Source organism: Anabrus simplex, chromosome 8 (genome assembly GCF_040414725.1).
Source record: "Anabrus simplex isolate iqAnaSimp1 chromosome 8, ASM4041472v1, whole genome shotgun sequence".
In the NCBI taxonomy this organism is placed as follows: Eukaryota; Metazoa; Arthropoda; class Insecta; order Orthoptera; family Tettigoniidae; genus Anabrus; species Anabrus simplex.
This window is the reverse complement of record NC_090272.1, coordinates 227,827,304-227,841,928: the sequence shown is the minus strand read 5'-3', so window position 1 is coordinate 227,841,928 and position 14,625 is coordinate 227,827,304. Positions and strand designations below refer to the sequence as shown.

General features: G+C 41.0%; 1 protein-coding gene across 1 annotated transcript in view; it reads right to left on the bottom strand.

The window, feature by feature from the left end:
- Ldsdh1 (Lipid droplet subset dehydrogenase 1) overlaps window positions 1-14,625 on the bottom strand; it is a 132,938-nt gene that overhangs the window by 30,243 nt on the left and 88,070 nt on the right. The window lies entirely within an intron of this gene.

The window sequence follows — 14,625 nt, the reverse complement described above, 5'->3', positions numbered from 1 at the left end:
ACAAGGGACTAAAGTAGCGTTGTTTTAGACGACTCCATGGACTGTGATGTACGAAGGGTAGCCTAACAATGAACAGAAGTAGTTTTGTTTTTGACGACACGACGGACTGTGATGTTCGAAGGGTGGCCTAACAAGATACTAAAGTAGCCTTGTTTTACACGACACCACGAACTGTGATGTACGAAGGGTGGTCTAGCAAGGAACTGAAGTAGCCTTGTTTTAGACGACCCGACGGACTGCGATGTACGAAGGGTGGCCTAACAAGGTACTAAAGTAGCCTTGTTTTAGACGACACGACGGACTGTGATGTACGAAGGGTGGCCTGACAAGGTACTAAAGTAGCCTTGTTTTAGACGACACCGCGGACTGGGGCTGTACGAAGGGGAAGTCTACACTTAAAGAGCCACAACTCTTGTCTAAATGTGTCTTCTACCACCCCCACCTCCTATAACATGCAACCAATATTACCGGAGAGCCATGCACTCCTACGAGATATAACTTCAAGAAGTGGACGGCGATTCGGGGACATCCTGTACAAATTTACTCAATCTACTAGAAGCCTTTCACATTCTCACTCCTCTTCTCCACTAAATGTTAGAGACTGCCTATTCACTGGCTGCATTCAGGAGTTTACCTGATGTTCTTGACTCAAGATACCTCCCTTCACGCTGAACTCCCTATCCTCTATAGTCTGTCTCCAGGTGTTGTTGTTTGGTAATTCTCATTCTAATCCTTTCACACACAACACTCACATCACTTCGTGGAGTTTTATTACTGTGAACATGACCATCTACAGAAGTAATTTACTTATTCTACAAACGGAGTTTGGAGGTTTTTATCCACATGTGTTTTCCTTAGGTACGTGCCGTTTCTGGTACACTTTCCACTAACATTGACAAAGTAACTCAGAGTACTGAGAATTATGCTCAGAGAGAGTTGAAATACACTGTTAATTTTCTTCATAAACAGATTCTCGGTCTGTCCCTGTATCTGTATGTAGAGCAGATTCGGAATTCAGCCGTTTAGAGCAATTACCATCCTAACATAACTCTAGTAATGAATGTCAGTTTTCTTAACTTGTAGGACTAAAAGAGTCCTAAAATAGGCTGTGTAACCTACTAGGACATGGTCACTACTCTATCGTCAGCCAGTAATAATAAAGAAAATAGCAAAGCAAAGTCACCTCCGTACAGGCCTGAAGGCCCTTGTAGGAGTGGAAGGTAAAGGCCATATGCACCAATAATAAAGAAATAATAATAATAATAATAATAATAATAATAATAATAATAATAATAATAATAATAATACCGAGATCGATAGCTGCAGTCATTTAATTGCAGACATTATTCAGTATTCGGGAGATAGTGGGTTCAGAGCCCACTGTCGTTAGCAGTGAAGATGGTTTTCCGTCGTTTCCCATTTTCACACCAGGAAAATGCTAACGGTGTACCTTATTAAGGCCACGGTCGCTTCCTTCCCACTCATAGCCCTTTCCTGACCCATTGTAGCTATAAAACCTATCTGTTTCAGTGCGACGTAAAACAACTTGTAAGTAAATAATAATAATAATAATAATAATAATAATAATAATAATAATAATAATAATAATAATAATAATAATAATAAGAAGAAGAAGAAGAAGAAGAAGAAGAAGAAGAAGGCGGCATAGCCCTAGTGTAGGCACTCCACTCACTCCGCTTGCTGTACACGGAAGCTCCGCGGCCGGTGATGCTCTTTTATTTTTAGTTCACGGTATTGCCGATAGAAGCGTCCTTTACGATCTGCCAGCGATCTCCGAATTGTTGCCAACTGTTAAGAAAATGTCCAGCAGACTGTTGCGAAATTTGTTTTAGGTTACAACCACTAAATTACTTTTTTTCTTGCCGTGCGGGCAGTATGCGCCGCGGCGATAGTTAAGAGCCTCTCGAAGGGAGTGTGGCCCCCTATAGAAAGCATATCGAATCACTTGGAACACATATAACAAGAGATCATTATCTCGGAAAACAAAACTAAGACATTATAACACACTATAAAATCCTGAAGCAATATACGCATCGGAAACCTTAATCACTGGCGGTAAATCACTCATAAAAGATATAGAAAAGCAAGAAAGAAAACTTTTACGGAAAAGTTTCGGCCCAGTCTCCTCAGAGGGAGTATGGATGAAAAGAAAATCTCACGAAATTTATTGCCATACTGAAAAAATCTCAGACACTATCAGGAAAAGGAGGTTGAAATTCTATGGTCACACCTGAGAATGAACAATGATAGACTGACCAAAAGAATTCTAAATCTTGCCTTCACACTGAAAGTCAAGAAGAACCGATCTGCTATCAGAACCCTTATTAATAATCATTGTTTCGCGGAGCCAAAAGCTAGAACTAATGAAACCTGGACAGAAGAACGCAAGAAGAATTTCAGTAAGAGGATGAAGGGATTTGGGGAAGAGAAGAAGGAAAAACCATCAGCTGAATAAGTTCAAGCGTGCTCCTCAGTTGGGCATAACGATGTGAATAATAATAATAATAATAATAATAATAATAATAATAATAATAATAATAATAATAGTAATAATAATAATAATGACTTGGGGCGTTCGGACAGGTCTGACGGAGGTCTTTTAAGTTGACGGCCAGTAGACAACTTGTGTGTCTGTAAGAACGGGGCCGTACCTGAGATTAATTCTAATGTTGAAGACGGTGAAAGGAATTAACCAATGAAAATTAAAATCCCCAACCCGGCCGGGAATCAAACCCGGAACCCCTTGGACCAAAGGTCAGCATGCTAACCAGTTATCCATGGAGCCTGATGTCAGCCCAGTCAAAAGGTCACAGAGTGGTTACAGAATGTCGGTAGTCAATGAGATGACAACTGACAACATACTCGAAATAAATTGTTGAACATTCGAATTACACTGATAGAGAAGAAATCTTGGGACACGACTATGTTGTGGTCGCGGCCTGAAGTTAAACGTACTGTAGAAAACGTACCACGTAATAAGAGCTGTGAAATGAAGTGTCGGTATGGGCTTGAAATGTTATTACCGGGGAAAGGATTTTAGCCAATGATAGGTTAGAATACAAACGTATTAGAACAAGGCGTAAGTGTCTTCTACCCGCACAACGGCTCTGTAGTGCGACTTGCATAACTATTAGCTATCTGAACTATTAGATCCCCTGATATGTATGCAACTCACTTACATGACTGGAAGGCGGGTAGTGGACACTTGCGCCTTGTTCAAATACGTTTGTATTCTAACCTATCATTGGCTAAAATCCTTTCCCTAACAATTACTGATATTCTGTCCGACTCCATGGCTAAATGGTTAGCGTGCAGACCTTTGGTCACAGGGGTCCCGGGTTCGATTTCTGGCAGAGTCGGGAATTTTAACCAATATTGGTTAATTCCACTGGCACGGGGCTGGGTATATGTGTCGTCTTCATCATAATTTCATCCTCATCTCGACGCGCAAGTCACCTATGGGTGTCAAATCAAAAGATCTACACCTGGCGAGCCGAAGTCCTCGAATACCTCGCGGCAGTAGGAGTCATACGCCATTTCACTGATATTCTATTTCTTAATTCTGAATAAATATACACCCTGTCAGATCACGAGCTTCTACCACTGGGGCAGCAGACGTGCTCGGCTGGGGAACTCACCTCAGACTCTTGGCATGTTCCCGCCATGTTGCAAGATCCTACGAATTTCGGAACCTCTTCCGAATATATATATATATATATATATATATATATATATATATATATATATATATATATATATATATATATATATATATATATATATTCCAGAAATTAGATGTACATCTCCCGAACTTCATTGAAACAAGCTATCTGGCAGAAGTATTGTACACGGTTGCATATTAAAACAATGTTATAATGACATATTTTCGTTTAGAACTGCCCGGTAATGTTCTGTCATCTAAAGTGTGTGAGTAAGTTCACAGAATTACCGCTCTTATGACATACCTCGTACGCACTGCGGGTCAGTATTTCTCCCACAATATTATCACATAGCGATTTTCGCAGGCGCAACGACAATATATTTCACTTCCTCAGTTTTAAGAGAACGATGCTGACATATAACCTCCAGAATGAATTCTTGAATGTGCGAATGGTATGAGCACACTTAAATGACAGGTGACTGAGCTGGAATATCAATAAATGATCTACCATTAAATTGCTAGAAGCAGTCGAACAATAAAATCCTGCTAAGATTTCGAAGTTGGTACTTGGACGATATTTCTAGGTCTTACGAAGAACCACATCTTTGAGGGCAAGGGGAAAGAGGAAGAGAGGGGAGGCGATGACCTACATGTTAGGCCCCATTAAACAACATTCACGATCGTCATCAAAAGTTCTTCAGATGAATCACTGAATGTTATTCAGTTCTGTCACTCAAAGTTAATTGTACGATATTCTAATATTCTAAATTGGCATATATATAAACATTTTCCAAAATTTTGTCTAAATTTTCCGAAATGTTCGAGCACTATCTTCCAAAGTGTTGTTTTCTAGATCTGGCAACACTGCGCTCCCGATAATCCTCTGAAGCTCAACATTAGTGAGTTTTACTTTTTGAAATTCTCTCGAGTGCGTTTTCGATGATTTATTATTGCCCATATGTCGCGACATTGTTCGAAAGAAATACATTTTTCGCTCTTTTCGCAGCACATTTTCTCACATTTATTTAGTTGGAAAGGATCTCCCAAAGAATAAGAATAAGAAGAGAGCCTAGGCGTCATTGAAGCTTTATCCTCTCCTTCCCACGACGGAATAAGAAGAAGAAGAGAGGGGTGAACCCAGAGAAAAGAAAAAATAATTTTTATACAGACCTTAGCATCAAATTAACATTCAGTATCATGACGCATTCTGATTCTTCTACCGCTTTTCCCTCAGCTGTCGAATCGCGGGTGTGAACTTTATCGAACATGTGGATCTTCCCCTGTTTTACGGCCGGATGCCCTTTGATGCCAATTCTATATGGAGAGATTTGATCACTATTGCACGTTTCTATACTGTTTACTACTGTGGTGTGTTGTATGAATATGAAGGGGAGAATGTTCGGACAAACACAAACACCCAGTCCCCGAGCCAGACAAATTAATCAGACACGATTAAAATCCCCGAGCATCCGGGAATCGAATCCAGGACCCTCTGAACTGATGTCTCAACGCTGGCCATTATTTATCGATTCTCTGGAAGGTTCATGGTAAGGGGAGATTAATGAAATAATGCTTTTTGTTCTTTTCAGGGAGATAGACGGGCAGGGAAACGGAAATTCTTCTTCTTCTTCTTCTTCTTCTTCTTCTTCTTCTTAGTAGGAAAGAAAGAAACAGAAAGAAAGAAAGAAAGAAAGAAAGAAAGAAAGAAAGAAAGAAAGATCGTTTCTAACAGAATAAATATCAGCCATGTGGCCATAGATTAACTGGTAACAACATCCGACATGAAATCGGAGGTTTGTGGGTTCGAATGACACTGGCTTCTGAGTGACCATTTTTGTCTTGCTAATATATTCTGAACACGACCTAATACAAATTAAAGTTTATTTCAAGTACAAGGTGGTAGTGAAAATTAGAAATTCGTCGCGATATTACATGTGGAGTCTGAAATGTTTTATATTTTTAAAGTGTAATGTTTCTGTGAGGCTCGTGTTCTCCGTCAGAATGTCGTTATCCTCGCAAATGGTCTGAAGATATGACTTTTGTTGTGTTTATCAATTGCCTTTGCTTTCGAGAAGTGAGCGAACGCTGACCGGCGAGCAGCATTCTCACTTTCTACAAGTTAACCCAGTTCGGGGACCGCGGGAAATCATAAAGCAGAACACAACACGCTTTCTTCAGCAGACAGAGAAACTGCGAATACATTCTCTGACTAACATTGCTTCGTAAAAAAAAATAGGAGGAGGTTCCCTTTGAGTTATACTGTCATTTCTCCAGGTGATACGAGGAAAGGAAGTGAGCCCTTAGATGGGGCACCGATACTGCTTTCAGCACTTGTCGGGAGCGTATCAAAGTTAATATGGCGAGTTCCGCGCGGATGAAGCGCACATGTTCCACCCCAGTGCTGCAGAATTGTTAAGAACTCATTGTCTTTTGAAGATGTATCAACGTGTTTAGAATCAATGAATGAATAAAATATCATCAATAAAAGTTCAAACCAACACTGATTAGTATTTTATTTCGACAACAGCTGTCACGCGGTGTGTATTTAACATCAAAACTTACACTGTGACTACGACCCAAACCCCTTTCAATATTATCTCTCTCTCTCTCTCTCTCTCTCTCTCTTTCTCTCGTGCCTTTATCTACCCTTCACGGGGTGTAGTGACATGTCAAGAACAGTTGGAGAGTAATCTGTAGTCCGCTTTCTAACGAGTGTCCTTATCCGATGAACTCGTCTGGTAGGTGTTGCCCGTTGAGGTCTCCCTTCTACCACCATCTTCTTCATGACTTCCATCCTTCTTGAATATGGCCATAGTATATTAAGGATGCTCGGCTGATTTTATCCATGAGCCTGTCTTAGACTCTGAACTCCTCAAGAACCGAAGTGTAGGTCTGGAGTTCCGTCCAAGATAGGCACAGGCAGGGGCGCAGCCAAGCGGAGGTTACTGGAGGTTAGACCCCCCCTCCATTGGAATTTCACAAAAAAGACAATAAACAGAAACAGGCAATAAACTAAATAAACATTGAGAGAAAGTGAGATTGAATCAAGGTGTAGTAAAGCTAATGCAGTGAGCTCGCAGTTGTGATCAACAGTATTCTATAAGAAGAAAGACAGCTCCCAGACGAAACTACCTTTACATCGCGGTCTGTTTTCAGATAACTTTGCTTTACGGGAGCGAAAGCTGGGTGGACTCAGGATATCTTATTCATAAGTTGGAAGTAACAGACGTGAAATTTGTGAGAATGATTGCTGGTACAAGCAGGTGGGAACAATGGCAGGAGGGTACTCGGAATGAAGAGATAAATACTAAATTAGGAATGAAGTCGATGGATGAAGCTGTGCGCATAAACCGGCTTCGGTGGTGGGGTCATGTGAGGCGAATGGAGGAGGATAGGTTACCTAGGAGAATAATGGACTCTGTCATGGAGGGTAAGAGAAGTAGAGGGATACCAAGATGACGATGGTTAGACTCCGTTTCTAACGATTTAAAGATAAGAGGTATAGAAGTAAATGAGGTCACGACACTAGTTGCAAATCGAGTATTGTGGCGACGTTTAGTAAATTCACAGAGGCTTTCTGTATGTATGTATGTATGTATGTATGTATGTATGTATGTATGTATGTATGTATGTATGTATGTATGTATGTATGCATGTATGTATGTATGTATGTATGTATGTATGTATGTATGTATGTATGTATGTATGTATGTATGTATGTAACATTCAGAGACATCACTGTAGACCCAAGAGATTGAATCTATTTTCTAAGAAGCCTCGAAGGTTGGATTTTAGATTGTAATCTGAACTTATCATTCGCTGTACAGCTGTTCACCCTGATCGAATTGTTCTTATTCTGTATTTTAATGTCGTGTACTACATATCAACATAATACATCTGTATCAGTGTCCTTATAATGTCAAGTCTTACATGCGCGCACAAGGCCCTCCATCGGCCGATCCTGGCTGCGCACAGGACTCGACGGTAGACCCACCTTCTTCAGCAGTGCGGTGCGTGGTGATCGGAAATACCAGATTCAGTTTTGTATTCTTGATAAACAACTAGAAATGCGACTTAAAATCAAAACTGCGGATGTTTAACATATTCACTCATCACTGTTCATGAACTAATGTTGATATTAAAAGTATAAATGTGCATATTCATCTTTGGAATTAAATGGGGTCAGCACTATAAATACCACAATTCACAAACAACATATTCTTTAGGAACATGCTTTTTACTGTTTCCTTTAAAATGAGTTGTTTCAATTTCTGAGATGATAATTATTTCTTAATGTTAAATTATCCTCGAAAGGGTTTTCCGTGGTTTCCTCACTTCTCCTCCAGGCAAATGCTGAGGCTGTACCTTAATTAAGTCCACGGTCAGTTCCTTTACACTCCTAGCCCTTTACTCTCCCATTGTCGCCATAAGACCTATCTGTGTCCTATAAACGTATATTTGCCCACATTTTTCCTCTTGAATTCCAGCTTCATATTACGATGTTTCTTATCTTTAAGAACTCCAATCAAGCTTATTCGTCCTCTATTGTCATTCCACGCCATGTCCCCCTAACAGCTCAGAGCATACCGCTTAGTCAAACAGTTCATCTCTCAGAACAAATTGAGCTGCTTTCCTTTGGATTTTTCCCGGCTCTCGAATGACTTCATCCTGGTGAGTGTCCCATACACTGGGTTCTTACCAATTAATTATACGCCCCCCCCCCCCCTTTAGATCGTCATTACAATCCCCAAATACCCTCAAAACCATATGAAGAGATCTCTAACCTTTATTTAACATCTCGTATATCTGATCACCCCAATAAAAATTATTTCCTTATATTAACACCTAGGTACTTACAGTGATCACCATGACGAACTTTCACTCCATCAACACAGTAATTCAAATTGAGGGAACTTTCCCTTTTGGTGAAACTTGCAACATGAATTTTGCCCCCCTGTTTATCAGCATACCATTTTCTGCTGTCTATTTTACTACATCTTGGAGGTCTGTTTGCAGCTGTTTACAATCCTGTAACTTATTCACTACTCTATACAGTATAATATTATCTGAAAAAATACTTATCTGTGATTCAAGTTCTTTACTCATATCGTTTGTATATATGAGAAAACAAAGGTCCAATAATAGTGCCTTGAGGAACCCCCGTTTAATCATTAGTCTCAAACCCTGATTCTCTGAGTGCTATTTTCTAGAAATGTAGCCCAACGTTCAGTTACTCTTTTGTCCAATGTAATAGCTCTGATTTTCGTCGGTAGTTTAGTGTGATCTAATATAGATAGCCTTGGATATCTCAATAGTGAAGCAGTCCATTTGACCTCCTGATTCTAATAATAATGTTATTTTCTTTACGTCCCAGTAACTACTTTTGCGGTTTTCGGAGACGCCGAGGTGCCGGAATTTAGTCCCGCAGGAGTTCTTTCAGGTGCCATTAAATCTACCAACATGAAGCTGGTGTATTTGAGCACCATCAAATACCATCGGACTGAGCCAGGATCGAACCTGCCAAGTTGGGGTCAGAAAACTAACGCCTCAACCGTCTGAGCCACTCAGCCCGGCCTTCCTGAATCTAAAATACTTGCTATATTTTGAAAGGGGCTGGAACCAATGTACCAGTTATTGTAGAATGAACGATGGGGATATCAACAAGGATTTCATCACATGAAAGTTTAGTTGCGCGGAAGAAGGTGCTCTGGAGTCTGAATCATTATTCATAGAGAAACTGTCGTGATGGCGAAGATTGGGAGATATGAGAAAGGACTTATCGTTGTGGTAAGAGAAAGTGAGATGTCTTACCAGGTTTGAAGATAATATTGGAGATTGGGTTCTGTGTAGGTTAAACTTGCGAGGCGCTAACGTCTGGGTGATCGTATGATCAAGGATCGAGAAGTGCACCGCTAAATGTGTGGGTGCATCAAAAATACGTACAGAAGTGAATGTAAGAAGCGGTGGTGGTCATTACCGTTTTAAGAGGAAGTAAAACTAGGCAACCATCCTCTAGATAACACTAATCAGAGAGAAAAATGGAAGGGATCGGACATTTCGAAAAATGAAGATATCGGTCAAAGAAAGACAAGGACGACGAAGAGCGTGAAAATGAAGGACTCCCTAGATCGGTGAATGCTCTAACAGCGTGGGGTCAGAAAAGAATAACAGTTGACTAAGGGAGGTCGGATAGGACAGATGAAATTAAGGAGTCTGGGACAAGTAATGGAAGGAATGCCAGGACTCACAAAGGGACCCGTGGCCCCCAACGCATGCTCCAAAGTTCAGAGTCCCCTTTCCGTCGCCTTTTACGACAGGCAGGGGATACCGTGTATGTTATTCTACCGCCCCTATTCACAGGGGTTAGTGATTGTAAGATCGGAAGGTGGTGATATTACAGACGGATCATAAAATATGTTGTGTGATTGTGAATTAACGGTGAGAATTTGGCTTTTTAGAGTGGTAAAAACGGATTATTTTTCAAATTTCAAATTTGCTTGACGTCACACCGACACAGATATGTCTTATGGCGACAATGGGATAGGGAAGGGCTAGGAGTGGGAAGGAATCGGCCGTGGCTTTAGTTAAGACAAAGCCCCAGCATTTGGCTGGTGTGACAATGGGAAGACATGGGGAAGCCATCTACAGGGTTGCCACCAGTGGTGTTCGAACCCACTCTCTCCCAAATGGAAGCTCACAGCTACGTGACCCATGCCAATCGCTGGGTATGGGGGAAAGTAGTCCGAAAAGTGTTACAAGGTAACCACAGTGGAGGAAGAACTTAGCGTGTTTACAGAGAGCAGATGTTTGCTTTATCTAAGCCATTATATAAAAACTGGTGTTAAAGCCAAGATTCATAGACATGGTATTTTTTGATTTACCGGGGTAAAAGAGAGACACCCGCGGGAAATTTGACCTTTTGCGAAGATTTCACACAGCGAAAAACCAAAAAGATATAATGTTGACTTGTTATGTATTTTAGGATACAGATCATTCATTCAATCTGATGCGCTTGAAGTAAATCTGAGTTCCAGAAAAAAAGATAAAATTTTTGGGGACGAGCTTTTCATAAAAGTGTTTTTCAAAGAATCACCAACTGAGTTCAGTTTTGCTTCAGATAAAAGGTACACGTTATATTCATAAAGAATTTCCTCGGAGTTAAATTTACCTTTGTTTCATATCACAAGGCTTAATTCACGTCAAAGTCGCCGTGATAATTTGCGAAGTTTGCACACATTATCAATAAAAGTATTGTCTATACTTTGATATTCATTGATTTTGTGGAGATTATTATGCTTTTAGTCACTTTGTAACGTGAAAACTTGGAAAAATAGAAATTGTATGGATAATACTATTCTGTAGCTAAGTAATCGCATATGGCATGCAATCTACTTATAAATCAGATTATGAAAGCATTTTGGTATCCAGTGGCACGAGCCTCAAACTTGAAAAATGCTGCAACGCAAAATAATCTACCATTGAATTTACCTTTCTTTTCTTTTATTGCAGTGTTGTCTCAGTATTGTATAGTATTAATTTGTCGTTACATTATTATCTGCTATGTTGTCTAGAATGTAGGCGCGGACGCGCCAAAGTGTACTGAGCTGGCAACGAGACACAGACCCACAGCCACCTCTGGTCTTACACACGTATTACATATTGAACTTCTGAGCTGCTATTTTACTTACCATTCAACTCGTTGCAATGAGTGAGAAAATAGAACCAACAAATTTATACCATTACGTAGCAAAATGGAAAGATGCATCAGATATAGAACACGAACCCCGCCCCCCCCCCGTTCTTCTTGCACTCATACTATAAGAATGCTGGGATCGCATATTTACTAAATCTAAAATATAACCTTTGCCTCAAATAAAAGTTACACATTGTATTCTTAAACAATTTTCTTCAAGTTAAATACACCTTTGTTTCATAGCATAAGGCTTAATTCTCGTCCAAGTGGCGAAGATAATTTGCCAAGTTCTGTGGAGAGTTTTAAACGCTTGTGGCTGGAGTAAGACTGTCTTATTATCTTATCAGTAATTAGCTTTCACTTTCTTCCACACTTTGTTACAAGACAAGCTAGCGTGAAACAGCTACAGCTGCAATTACAACTGTTTGTACACTGTCGGCGATAGGCCATGCCACGTCTTAATGAGTGTTAGTCTTCTGAGTACCTGTGTATCTGCACCTGAATCTCCTCCTCTGGACTACTGACTCTAAGCTAGTAATGTGAAGTACGTCAAAAGAACTGAGTGAATTGGTTACACGCTTGGAGTCACGTAGGCGTCAGCTTGCATTCGGGAGATGATTGGTTCGATAAACCGCTGTCAGCAATCCTGAACATGGTTGTGCATGATTTTCCATTTTCACAACAGGAAAATTCTAAGGCTGCGTCTTAAGGCCACGGCCGCTACCTTTTCAGTTCTAATCTTTTCCATCCTTTCATCGCCAAACTTGAACCAGTAGCAAAAAACACGCTCTTTAAAAGAACAGAGCTCCTACGGCTTCTGTGACCCGGTTTACTTGAAGGGATGGGGTGTCACGCCTCCTACCCCTTGATATAACCTCAACTTCTAAGGGTTCTGTGACCCAGTTTACTGCAAGGGAAAGTGTGTCACTTCTCTTTACCCTTGATTAGGACTGAGCTCCTGATGATTCTGTAACCCGCTCTCTTATCCATTGGTAAGAACATAGCTCCTTAGGGTTCTGTGACTCGGACTACTTTAGTAGTATATCTTATTTTATTTTGATCCCTGCATTCGAAAGTGAATTTCGAACTCGAGTAATCAGAGAAATGAGAATTTCGTAGAGACATAGAAGTACGATGTCGAGAAATATTCCTCTGTTAGAGAAGAGAGGCGGTCGATCATAATGTCACGATGCAATTTGTTTACAACTTTCGTACTTTCCCGACGAGTAAAATTGAGAACCGGTTCTGATTCTAATCACTTCGTGGACTTGGTTCATTGGCTCCGGATGAGAAGGTCATTTGCCGTGTACTCGAAGTCATGCCAAGCAGTGTTCGTGGCAGACAAACATGTTAGGGATAAACTTACGTTTGAGAATAGCGATTTTAGACATTTTAATTCCTCTAGTTCAGGAGACTGAGACCTGTACAACACACTGCCACATCCACAGAAACACACAATTGTTGGCTACATAGCAACTCCTTTTTCTTTCTATGTCGCACCGTCTTATGGCGACGATGGGATAGGAAAGGCCTAGGAGTGGGATGGAAGCGGCCATGGCCTTAATTAAGGTACAGCCTCAGCATTTGCCTCGTATGGAAATGGGAAACCAGGGGAAACCATATTCAGGGCTGCTGATGATGGGATTCGAACCCATTATCTCTTCAATACAAGTTGACAGCTACACGACTCAACCCGCGTAGCTACTTGATAGTTCATCCTTTCACTTACGATTGCGGTCAGGAAAAGCATCCCACCGTACTGGGTGAAATCCAAATGGGTTACACAAATCACAAAAAGCGAGCCACCAGAGAGAGAGAGAGAGAGAGAGAGAGAGAGAGAGTGAATGAAGTATGGAATATTTTGATAGATATATAATCCATTAGTGCTGCCTGGCCGAGGCGGTAAATGCGTGCTCGTTTCGCCCGGAAGGACGTGGGTTCAAATCTCCGTCAGGAAGTCGTAAAATTTAAGAAACGAAATTTCCACTTCCGTAAGTGCACATTGCCCTGAGGTTCGCTCAGCCTACACCAAAGATGAGTACCAGATTAATTCCTGGGGCCAAAGGTGGTGGGGCGTAGAGCTAACCACTCTACCCCATCAAGTGCCGAGGTTACTGATAGTGGGAGCCTTTACCTTCCACCCCTGCCTGTACGGAAATGACTGACTATAATTCATTAATAAGATATAGTTCACAATTGTGGGAAGAGAATACAAACCGTTAATCAGTAAATTAAATGTTTATTATTTACTGTAGCCCCTCAGGTTCTCGGTAACGTGATATCTGGCGCATTGTTTCTCACACAGTTTGGATTTGGGTCATGCGGTCGTTTGTTCCTGCATATTTTATGATGAAAATCATGGATGGCCAATCTAGTAAATATGTGTCTTAATTCTTGATTTTTATTTTTCCCAATTCTTGTCCATCATGGCACCCGTGGTGTAAAAATTTGTCCATATTTTGTTCGTCTTATCTCCCCTGATCTCAAGAAGTTTCCATTCGGCTGGGGTTGATGGAAGATAGAATCTTATTCGAACCTCTTCAATAAGAGATTAGAATAGACCTAAATGATGTAACTGCACCACATCCGTTCGTTCAATCATTCCTTCAACAATTATCCAGAAAGCCAGTGGGATCTAGTCAATACATGCTCACGGAAAGGCACCTTAAATTTGCGACGAGAAGGAATGTTTCAGTGTTTGCAGGTAGGAAACTGGATTACTTGTACGCCGAGATTATGAAAGAGCATCGGTACCGAGTAGAGCGGTTCACGGGTATGATAATAATAGAGCTCGATGTTGTTCTGTGCTGATGGTAAACATTTATAAACTTTATTACGTGACCTCATTAACCGGTCATTTCAAAGGATAATAGTAATAATATTCCTATTGGCTTTACGTCCCACTAACTACTTTTTTACGGTTTTGGAGACGCCGAGGAGCCGGAATTTAGTTCTGCAGGAGTTCTTTTACGTGCTAGTAAATCTACCAACACGAGACTGACGTATTTGAGCACCTTCAAATACCACTAGACTGAGCCAGGATGGAACCTGGCAAGTTGGGGTCAGAAGGCCAGCGCTCTACCGTCTGAACACCCGTGGGTGGGGGCGGTAGAACAACACCCTGCCAATAGTAAGGGGGTGACTAAAAGGCGCTCCAAGGGCTCTCAAATTTGGAGCGTGGTTGGCGACCACGGGGCCGTTATCTGAGTCCCGGCATTGCTTCCACTTCCTCACTTTCATCTCACTTTCA